General features: G+C 44.9%; 1 long non-coding RNA gene across 1 annotated transcript; it reads left to right on the top strand.

Annotated features, from left to right (window-relative positions):
• Positions 1-706: 706 nt before the first annotated feature.
• On the top strand, positions 707-2,891 carry LOC123522251. Its single transcript, XR_006680526.1, has 2 exons — positions 707-1,097; positions 2,048-2,891. It is a non-coding gene; the product is annotated as an uncharacterized LOC123522251 (long non-coding RNA).
• Positions 2,892-11,263: the final 8,372 nt, after the last annotated feature.

Below are 11,263 nucleotides of genomic sequence, written 5' to 3' on the forward strand. Positions count from 1 at the left end.
GTTGTTGTTTTGGGTCTTCTGATGCCTATTACCTTGTCCCATCGACACCTCATGATCACACAGGCTGGTGTGCTTCTTCCAAGTGGGCTTGTTGCTTCTCTGCTAGATGGCCGCTTGTTTATCTTCAAGCCTTTAAGACCCCAGACGCTACATCTTTTGGTAGCCGGGTACCATCAGCTTTCTTCACATGTTTATGCACCCATTTTGTCTATAGTGATCGTGTCGGGAGGGTGATCATCACAGAATGCCAGGTTGTCAGAACAATGTGGGCGTCTGCACGTCCCTCAGCCCATGGCCTGCGCTGTCCGGTGTCTTTAAGCTTCCCATTCCCGGATGTTCCCTGGCCTATTGTCCTGCCTGAGTTTGGCCTTTGTGATGATTGGTGCTCGGTGGCAGGTAGCTGCCATGCTCATTGGACACCTCCGCCAGGCATCCAAGTGCACCTCATTTGCATGCGGACCGTCCAAGCACACCTCATTTGCATGCGGACCTGTTTGAGGACCGATGCCTGCCATTTCTTCCATATTTGGTAGCTGCGTGATTACTGGATACTACCTGTTACACTTTATTAGCATATGATGTACTGTTACCCACCCACCATTGGGTATTTAAGCCTCTGCCTTCTGCTCAATAAACGAGGCTTGATCAGACTCCTGTCTTGCCTCCATTTCTCGCGTCTCTTGCCCCTCTTCATTCCCAGTCCCTTTTTCAGGTATCCACGTTGTTTGATGACCTGCGGGATGGGTCATTTTGGCGCCCCAACGTGGGGCACGAGCGAGTTTAGAAGCCTCAGTTCCTGCGCCGCTGGCATCTGGCTGTAACACCCTGCTGTGACACTGAGCTGTAACACCCTGCTGTGACACTGAGCTGTAACACTGTGCTGTAGCACTCTGCCATAAACACTGTGCTGTAACACTTAGCTGTAACATCCAGCCCCTGTGCCTTTGTCGCCTGGAAAGCCTTGAGGTGATCCTCGCTCAACGCACCCTGAAAACGAGGGAACCCCCTGAGGAAACAGGCAAATCATCAAGGACCAGCCGGTGGACTCATCAAATGCCCCTACACCGTCGTTGTAGCCTGTGGTGACGATTAAGTGGGTAAGTGTTGCCTGAACTATGGGTCAAGAATTGAGTCAGCATCAGATATTCGTGGGACAGTTGCGTGATGCTTTAAAGATGCGGGGAATTAAGGTTAAAGCCAAAGATTTATTTAGATTTTTTGATTTCATAAAAGACACATGTCCCTGGTTCCCTCAGCAAGGCACGGTTGATGCCCGTACCTGGAACAGGATAGGAGATTATCTATAAGATTATTATAAGGTTTTTGGTCCCGAAAAAGTCCCTGTGATGGCATATTCTTATTACAAGCTCATTAAGGAAATTATTGGAAGTAGACTACAGGATTCCCAGGTCGACGAAACCATTGCCCAGATGGAAGAAATATTAAAAGTCAGTTCTAAGATCGATCTTAGAAAGTCTCCGCCTAAGGGGGGGAGGGGGGGGGAGGCTGTTTCTCAGTATGGGGCTACCTCTCCATACAGTTTAGCCTTCTTGGATTCTTTGGCTGAACAATGGCTCACCCCAGGGGATTGGAATGTGTTGGTGAGGGCCGTCCTCGCTGGGGGAGACCATTTGCTCTGGAAATCTGAATTTTATGAGAATTGCTAAAACAAATGCTTAAATGTCATTCTGCTAACAGTCCTTTAGCTGCTTCATTGTCCGAAGCTACTTTCACTTTCTCAAGGCCAAAACATGGGGAGGAGCTGCCTCCCAATCCAGGAATAATAACTTTTCTCATATCAGAGCTTGTGCAGGGATCCACGGAACTGCATAACAAGCTGAGTTGTTTGCAGAGGTTATAGCTGGTGCTATGATTGGTGGAAAGTGCTCTGTCTGCTAAAATCAGTGACAGGCGCTGGAGGACTCTGCAACCCTATCTCCTTTTCCTAAGCCTAAAAGAAAGTGCTCCCCTCCAGAACCAATAGTTTATAGAACCATAGAAGGAGAGATTTTACAATGGGGTCGAGGGTTTGCTCTTATCTCCACAGATTCCGGAGCTGAGTGGTTGTCAACGTGACTTCTGAAACGGAGAGATGGCTAAGAAGTCCCGCACTAAAAAGTTTCTGATAGAGTTTAAAAATGTTCCCTTTTCCTTTTGCTGAAGAAGAAGACAGGAATATTAATAATTATAGCTTGGGGGTGAGGGGATTCCCTATTTTCCCAAAATATGATTCTCATTGTTTATCTTATTCACATGAGGTTTGGGGAGTGAGGTATAATCATTCTTCTTTTGCAGCAACTACGGTTCTTATTTCTGTAAGAGGCTTTGGGGGGAAGGTCGGTAATATTTCCGAGGCCGCTTCTACCCTGTTATCTATTTGCCCACTCCCTAATGTAGATCCTGAAGTGCAATAATTGGTATAAACTTGTCGAGGAAAACGGCCTAAGATATTGTTAAATCATACAGACTTTAAGATAGTGGACTGGGCCCTCTCATAATATTACTATTACTCATTTCATTAGGGCCTGTGATATTTAACAAACTCATGGCATTTTTAAAACAGCAAATTGAAGCTGTTCTAGCGAAGCCTATTCAAGTGCATTACCATCGTTTGGAAATGTTAGACAAGGGTGGCCCACTCCCCAACTCGCCTGAGTGATAAGACCCCCTTCCTTTGTGAGCTGGGCTGGACAGTCAGTGACGGGTAAGATCAGGCACTGTTCATACCAACCTAAGACAGGCCCTGTTTTGCCAGAATGTAATTAAAGGCATTCCTCGAGACCCATGACGGGTAAGGATGAATCAGTGACCTGACAACCTAAGACAGACGCAGTCCCCTAAAGGATATTCCAAACTTCATTGCACGAATACTTTGTGCTCGCTATTATACAGAAAAGGGGGACATGTGGGAGTCTGCACGTCCCTCAGCCCATGCGTCTCTCAGCCCATGGCCTGCGCCGTCCGCTGTCTTTAAGCTTCCCATTCCCGGATGTTCCCTGGCCTATTGTCCTGCCTGAGTTTGGCCTTTGTGATGATTGGTGCTCGGTGGCAGGCAGCTGCCATGCTCATTGGACACCTCTGCCAGGCATCCAAGTGCACCTCATTTGCATGCGGACCTGTTTGAGGACTGATGCCTGCCATTTCTTCCATATTTGGTAGCTGCATGATTATTGGATACTACCTGTTACACTTTATTAGCATATGATGTAATGTTACCCACCCACCATTGGGTATTTAAGCCTCTGCCTTTCTGCTCAATAAACGAGGCTTGATCAGACTCCTGTCTTGCCTCCATTTCTCGCGTCTCTTGCCCCTCTTTATTTCCAGTCCCTTTTTCAGGTATCCACGTTGTTTGATGACCTGTGGGACAGGTCAGAACAAAGTATTCTTGCATTGAGGGAGGGCTTGAGCAGAGGCCCAAGGTCTGTCTTCCTCAATGTATTGCTATATAAATATATGTATATAGGTCAATACCTCTATTTTATGCATTAATATATTTACATAAGTGCACACCTACATTTATACCTCTATCCATAGCTTTGCTTCCTAGATTTTTCCTCTGTTTCCTTTTACCTTCCTCCTGCCCCACCATCACAATCACCCTTCTTCTGTCTCTTAGTACTTCCTCTCAATTAGATTGCTGATCCTCCAACACCACCGGGCTCTCTATGTCCTCCTTGTTGTTGCTTTTAATTCCCTAGTTGTTCCCCTGTCTGTGGCAGTGTTTGCTCACCGCTCCCTTCCCTTGCCTCCTTCTCCCCCAGTCCCTCTGGGACTGTTGGTTCCATTGCTGTCTCCTCAAGCTTGCATGCCTATCTGATACAGATAGGCAAAACAACAATAACGGAGACAAAACAATAAGAAAACAAAAGATTGAATAAAAAGAGGGGAAAAACAAACAAACGCAAAAGCATACATTATTTCAGATTAGCCAGCTGACCTTTATGACTATCTTGATCTGTGATGTTCCCTTCTTGGTTCGCCCCAGTGTGTGTGTGTTGTGTGTGGCGGGGGTGGGGGTGGGGGAGCGGATTAGACCAGACTCACTCTCTGACAGTGTCCTCAGTATTGTCCTCTGTCGCAGTGAGGGGACATCATGTCTAAGGCCCTACAGTCCTCCTCCCTTTAGCAGCTCCATGCAGGGGTGTCATCCTCAGGGCTTGGTGTGCCCGTCCCATAAAGAGTTAGTCTCAGAGTCACAGGGACAGCTCTACCCTTTCCTATGGGGTCCCCGTGAGCTGCATCGACTTGATGGCAGTGAATAAAAAGGGGAAAGAAGGGTTTAAAAAAAGGAAATTCCATAAAAATCCTGCACCCTTTTGGTTCATTGCATTTAGAAAGAAATATGACATAGCAAAATAAGTCATTAAGAAAACTATCCAAGGAGGGTGGGGGAAGGATGGGGGTGAAAATGAGGATCTGATGCTAGGGGCTCAAGTAGAAAGAAAATGTTGTGAAAAAGATATATGTATGGATTGTGATAAAAAACTATGAGAGCCCCCAATAAAATAAAATTAAAATTAAAAAAGAAAACGATCCAAAGGGCAAAATATGTTCACAAAGATGGTCACTGCATATTATCTACCAAAGTGGAATATGATGCCATTTCTGTTCTGAGCAGAATAGCCCCAGAGTGAACACTTTTGAGGTACAACTGGAACTTACTGGTATTAAAAAGGCAGTCTTTCAGCAGGATTCTAACCATTTCTGATTCAGTAGTTTGGGCCAGATTTAGAAATTTGCAACAAATTCTAAAGGCTTAAGTATCTGCTGTAGACTAGTCATTTCATGGATATTAAAAAAAATGTGGCAACTTGGGAGATTTAATTGACTAAAGCTTAAAAAGCAGACACCAAATGCATGACTGTGTAGAAGCTAGATCCTTGGACAAGGAAAAAACGACTTTGATCATCTCGCCTAACCTACTCACCACCAGATAGGGACTAAAGACCGTCTCCCATGTACTTTTGCGGGATATCTACTATAAAGGTATTTCTCTATGTACTCAGTTGAAGCAGCTCATGTGTTGGATATTGTGTAGAGACTTCAGAGAGCATGAACACTCAGTGGCATCATTAGAGTTGTGATCACCCTGTGCTGTAGCTCACGGGTCTCTTCCCCCATAGACCTCCTCTCAAGCAGACCAGACCACAGAGAAGCTCTAGGAATGCTTTTTGTACTGTTACGCATAAATAATAATTCCTTTCTATCACTGGATATAATGGCAATAGTAAGGATATAGACATGAATGAAAATCACACCTTTGAATGGTAGTATCACACATACACAGTCTAAATGTATTTACATTTACATAGTTGCATGTGGGTAGGGTGAAAATTCGATGAGGAAAAAAATAGAATGTGAGGTAAAAATGTTTAAGAGCTACATCAAAATCATGTTCATTTTCACATTCAAGTTTATAAATTACATGAACTACATTAATATATTGGAACTGCAGAATCAAGGATGACCCAAGTAAAGTATAAGTTTTAGAAAGGTGCATATGGAAATATGTTCATAAATGAAATAATACCACAAGAGCTAAACAAATCTACCAGCGTATTGGGCCTTAGTGAACACCTCAATTCGTTTAAAACTTTCCTTTTGGGCGATCAAAGCTGTGAACTTGTGAATCACTTCATCAAAAGGGATGACTTTTAATCCCTCGCTTTCAACTGATAGCATTGCCAGATCTGAAAACCTTAATGGTTCCATCCACTCAAACCCACTGCCACCACCCAACTCCAACCCACACGAGGCTGTAAGTCTTTAAGAGAGTAGAGAGCCTCGTCTTTCTCTCACAGAGCAGGTGGTGGTTTTGATCCGCTGCCATTGAGGTTAGCCGTCCAATAGGAACCCAACCACACCACCAGGGCTTCTTCTGGTCCCGTGGTAGATCACAAATAGTTCTTTATACGTTTCAGCTTTGAAAAGCTCCTCTCACCAGAAGCCGGGGACACAGTGATGATGAGAAATAATTTTAGGCTTAATGAAAGGGTTGGGAGATAGTCTACAAAGTCTCAAGCAGCTATGACTCAAAATGTGTACCAGTGCCCAGTCTTGGGCTTCTTCCAGATCAATTTCTGCTGCTTTGGGATGCCCTCTCAGCCTTGTTATTTCTATTAAAAGCACGCTCTCAGATACCCTTTTATAGAAAGTGGTTAAGTTTAGAATGGATGCCCTTAGCGCTTTTTTTTAAGGGGCAGATATGAGACTCTTTGCTCAGCTTCAAACAAGGCTGCTGCTTTCTTGATGGCTCTTGATGGGCTCTGGAGTTCAGAATGAAAGTGATCGATGCACTCAAACATTTCCCTCTTATTTTCTTCTCAGAATGAGTCTGGCACCCCTTCCCTGCTCTCCATCCCTTCTTGAGCCTGACTCTTTTCTGTTTTGCAGTCCTGTATGTGTCTGATTTTAAAAGTCTTGTTCAATTTCATGCTGCACTCCCATGACTGCACGCCTCTTGCAGAAAGTCTTTGTGCCTCCTGCTCTGTCACCACCGTGTTGCGAGTTAAGCCCTTCATCTGCATGTACTGCTGTGTAAGATTCATTTCCTGAAGCACATCAGAAGTACACCTATAGGAAGCACAGCAAAGTAAAATCACAGAGGGCAGGCACAAGAGCTAGTGCTGCTCCTGTTGTGTCCAGATTTTCACATGGATCATAAAGACCTTCAACCACCATCACAAACATAGAAGCTTTCCTTTACCTGGCTTAACTGCAGCATGATGTGCGTGCCAGTGTGTTGTGGATTGCCTTTCCACTGTCATTCCACTATCGGCAATTAACATGTCTGTCGTTGGATGGAAGACGCAAAGAAAGAAAACCTTGTCTCGAGAGTTCCAAGAAAAATCACACACAATACATTTTCAGCAAAAGAAAGTTGACAGCATGCTTCAAGCAAATGACCCTAACATGCATTCAAAACACCTATCTTGTCCTTGTCCTTAAGAATGGCTTGTACACTTCGGTGTACTCCAGCCATAGCGGCGCCTTATCCAACTCTGTACACGGAAAGAGTGCTTTCACTGTGACTTTTCTTTGGTTGATTTTTTTTTACACATCTATTCACTTCCGATCTGCACAAGATCTTGTTAAAGGTTGGAGAGGAAGGACTTGAAGGAATAAACGGCTCTCGGCTCAAGCCACCTTGCTTTCAGTTGCCTTATATGCATGTGAAAGTTGGACAAGACTCAGAAAGACCAGAGAGGAGCTGATGCATATGAACTATAGTGCCGGCAAAGAATATTCGAAGTGCCATGGGCTGCCAAAAGAACAAAGAAATCTGTCTTGGAAGAGGGACAGCCTTAGAAGGCAGAAGGGTGAGACATCATCATCGCATATACTTTGGACATGCTTTTAGGAGAGATCAGTAACTGGAAAAGAACACCGTGCTTGGTAAGGTAGAAAGGGCAGTGAAAAAAACTGGGAAACGCCCAAAGAGAGAGACTGACAACAGTGACCACAACAATGGGCTCCAGGTTAGGAATCATTGTGAGGATGGCGCAGGATCGGGCATTGCTTCACTCTGTTTTGCAAAGGGTTGCTATGAGTCGGAACCCACGCTACAACCCTAACAAGAAATAGCAATCACTTCAGACATCCAGTCAGGATGCCCTATGCCAGGTGTGCTGTCAAACACGATGCCAAAGTACCAGCAGACCTTACGTCCATGACAAACTTCTCCTTCACATTTTTCCAGAACACTTATCAACTCATTTCGAGTTTTTGGTGCAAGTGTGCACATGCTCTGCTTTTATCTCAGTGCATCTTTCAGCACTGGATCATATTTTGAAAGTATCCCAACCATCTCAAGAAAGGTCCCGTTAGTCAATGAAGGCCATTTTGTTTGGCGAGAAGCAATGTGACAGCAAGCTATCTGTGTAAGATCCCCTTCCCTTGCAGTAAGCCACTCAGGACCCCAGGCTTTTCTTGCCATTTGGCATCACCTGGAAACCCCACTCTTGGCGAAGCTGGTGCACCGCTCCCTTTGGCTTTGCATTTTGCCTGAATGGAACACTGAAAAGCCCGCCTTTGTTCTGAACAGAAACACTTTCCCTTCGGATGATTTCAGTCTGGAAATGCTCTGGAACTGGTAACCCCAGAAGCGAAGGTAACAGCAAAGCCGTGACTCGAGAATGACCAGGTGGCCCTCTTGGAGACCTTGAAAGAGGCAAAATGTATTAGCCGGTGATCCAGAGGAACGAGTTTGCTGGAAGATCTGGGACCCAAACGGCGTAGCGTTTATACTTCGTCTTGGAGCAGGGTTACGGAAGTGGATTAGGTGGGGATTTCAAGCGCAGTCTCGAAACACACCCAGGCAGTTCTACTCTGTCCTGTAGACTACAAGTCAGAATTGACTCGCTGGCAGAGATTGGGAGTTCTGTTGAGTTTCCTAGATGGGAGCAGATTAGATCTTTCCTTCTGGGTGGGGTGGAACAGCTAGCCATCTGGTTTAACAAGTGCAGATCCATTATGCCATCAGGGATCCTTAAACCTACACTGAAACATTTAAATTAATTAAAATTAAATGGAATTTTAAATTCAGATCCTCAATCACATTAGCCACATTGAGTCAAGACCGCAGTAGCCACGAATAGTAAGTGGCTTCCAGATTCAACAGCACAGGTGTAACAGATAGGGCAGAAGTGCCTCTTTGGCCCCATGATTTGCCTCCAACCCACCTTACTCGGCCTATTTCCCATTCCTCCCCATAAGCATGTATCCTAGACTTAGTGGGTCCTGTCTCTGATCTGGAACATTAATTCAACAATAAGCTCTGATAATGTGCTTGCTAAGTAAGCATTGTAGATAGGTGTCATTGACCTGGCTCCACGCCATAGCAACCCCATGCACAACTGAAGGGAACACTGCATAGCCCTGCGCCACCCTCACCATTGTTCCTGTGCCTGAGCCCATTCATGCAGTCACCGTGCCCATCCATCTCAGCGAGGGCTTTCTTCTTTTTCCCCAGCTCCCACCGTATTTCACACATCGTGTCTTCTCCAGGGACCAGTCTCTCCTGACAACACGCCCAAAGTATGCAATCCGAAGTCTTGTCAACCTTGCCTCCAGGGAGCGCTCCAGTCTTACTTCTTTCAGCACAGGTCAGTCTGTTCTTTCAGCAGTCCATGCTACTTCTCATATTCTTCTCCAGCACCACACTTGACATGCATCGATCTTCTCCAGTCTTCTTCCCTCGGGGTGCAACTTCCATGGAGAACACCATGGCTTGGGTCCGGCACACCTTAGTCTTCAAAGTGACATCCCTGTTCTTCAATAAGCTAAAGGGGTCTTGTGAAGCAGATTTACCCAAAGCAATGCACCAATTGATCTCTGAACTGCTGCTTCCATGAGAATTGATTGTGGATCCAAGTAAGACAAAATCCTTGACAACTTCAACCTTTTCTCCATTTATCATGACGTCACCTATTGGTCCATTTGTGAGGATTATGGTGTTCCTTACATTGGGTTGTAATCGTACTGAAGGCTACGGTCCTGATCTTCACTGGCAAGTGCTTCAAGTTCTCCTCACTTTCAGCAAACAAGGTTGTGTCATCTACATATCCCAGGTTGTCAATCAGCCTTCCTCCAATCCTGATGTCATAATCTTCTTCATATAATCCAGTTTCTCTGTTGATTTGCTCAGCATACAGATGGAACAAGTATAGCAAGAGGACACAACTGTAACACTAGGCATTAGATATCATAAAAAGCAAAAGTATGTCCATGTGGAACTTGAAAACACATAGGGCCAACAGACATTGATACAGATCATTGTGCACATAAATGTACAAATTGTTCTAAGCTTTAGTTGGCAGGGAAGGTAGGAAAAAGAGAAAATCACACAAATAATGATATATTACAAGCTTGGGTAGGTGCTGGGGGAAGAAAGTAAAACATCGCATGGCATGGTCTTATTTCGAAGGGAAGCTTCTCAGATGAGCCAACTTTCAGCAGAGTTCTAAACACGTCAGCTGGGGGAAGATAGGGACCAAGCAGTGCTGTGACCAGGCAAAGGGTCAGCATATGCACAAGGCCTGGGGTGTGGAGTTCAGTCTCTGGGAAACAATGCGGTAACCAGTGCTATCCCAGGGTTGAGAGTCAGTCTAGATTGTGGTGAATCATGAACACGGCAGGTCAAGTGAAACCCCTCTCATACAGCTTGTTATGCCATGGTAAAGATTTGAGAGTTTATACCAAAGCCCAAGCTCACTGCCATCAAGTTGATTCTAACTCATAGCCACTCTATATGGTGTTTCTGAGGCTGCAAATCTTGGCAGGAGTATGAAGCCTGATCTTTCTTCCTCGAAGTGACTGGTGGGTTTGAACCACTGACCTTGCAATTTGCAGTCTAATGCTTCCATGACACCAGAGCTCCTTTTTATACTAAGTCAAATGGGAACAGCTATTGAAGGATATTGGAAAGAGCCCTGGTGCTGTGATGGAAAGGAGTTCATCATGAAGGTTTGTCGGTTTGAACCGACCTCACTGCTCATATGCCATCAAGTAGATCATGACTCCTTGTGACGAAAGAGGACAGGTAGAACTGCCCCTGTGAGTTTCCAAGATTGTAACTATTTATGGGAATAGAGAGCCTCATCTCTTCCAGTGGAGCGGCTGGGTGATTTCAAACCACTGACCATGTGGCTAACAGCCTAATGCATAACCACTATGCCACCAGGGCTTCTACCTGGTGACTATAAGAGGGCGAGGCCTGACAATTTGCTTCAGTAAAAATCCTAGCCAGAGGAAGACACACATAAATAATGAGCCCAAAGGACTATTGGACCATACAAACATCAGTCTCCACCACCCCGAGACCAGAATAACTAGATAGTGCCCGGCTACCACTACCAACTGCTCTGAAGAGAATCCCATTAGAACAGTGGTTCCCAACCTTCCTAATGCTGCATCCCTTTAATACAGTTCCTGATGTTGTGGTGACCCTTTACCATAAATTTTCGTTGCTACTTCATAACTGTAAATTCTGCTACTGTTATGAATCGTAATGTAAATATCTGATAGGCAGGATGTACTTTCTTTTTCTTTTAAATCATTTTATTCGGGCCTCGAACAACTCTTAGCACAATGCATACATCCATCCATTGTCTCAATCACATTTGTACATTTGTTGCCATCATCGTTTTCAAAGCATTTTCTTTTTACTTGAGCCCTTGGTATCAGCTCATTTTCCCCTCCCTCCCCCTCCTTCCCTCCCTCCCTCCCTCATGAACCCTTGATAATTTACAAATTATTTTTT

This window comes from Echinops telfairi, unplaced genomic scaffold, assembly GCF_000313985.2.
Source record: "Echinops telfairi isolate 266 unplaced genomic scaffold, ASM31398v2 ScPeMD7_3533;HRSCAF=4204_1, whole genome shotgun sequence".
NCBI lineage: Eukaryota > Metazoa > Chordata > Mammalia > Afrosoricida > Tenrecidae > Echinops > Echinops telfairi.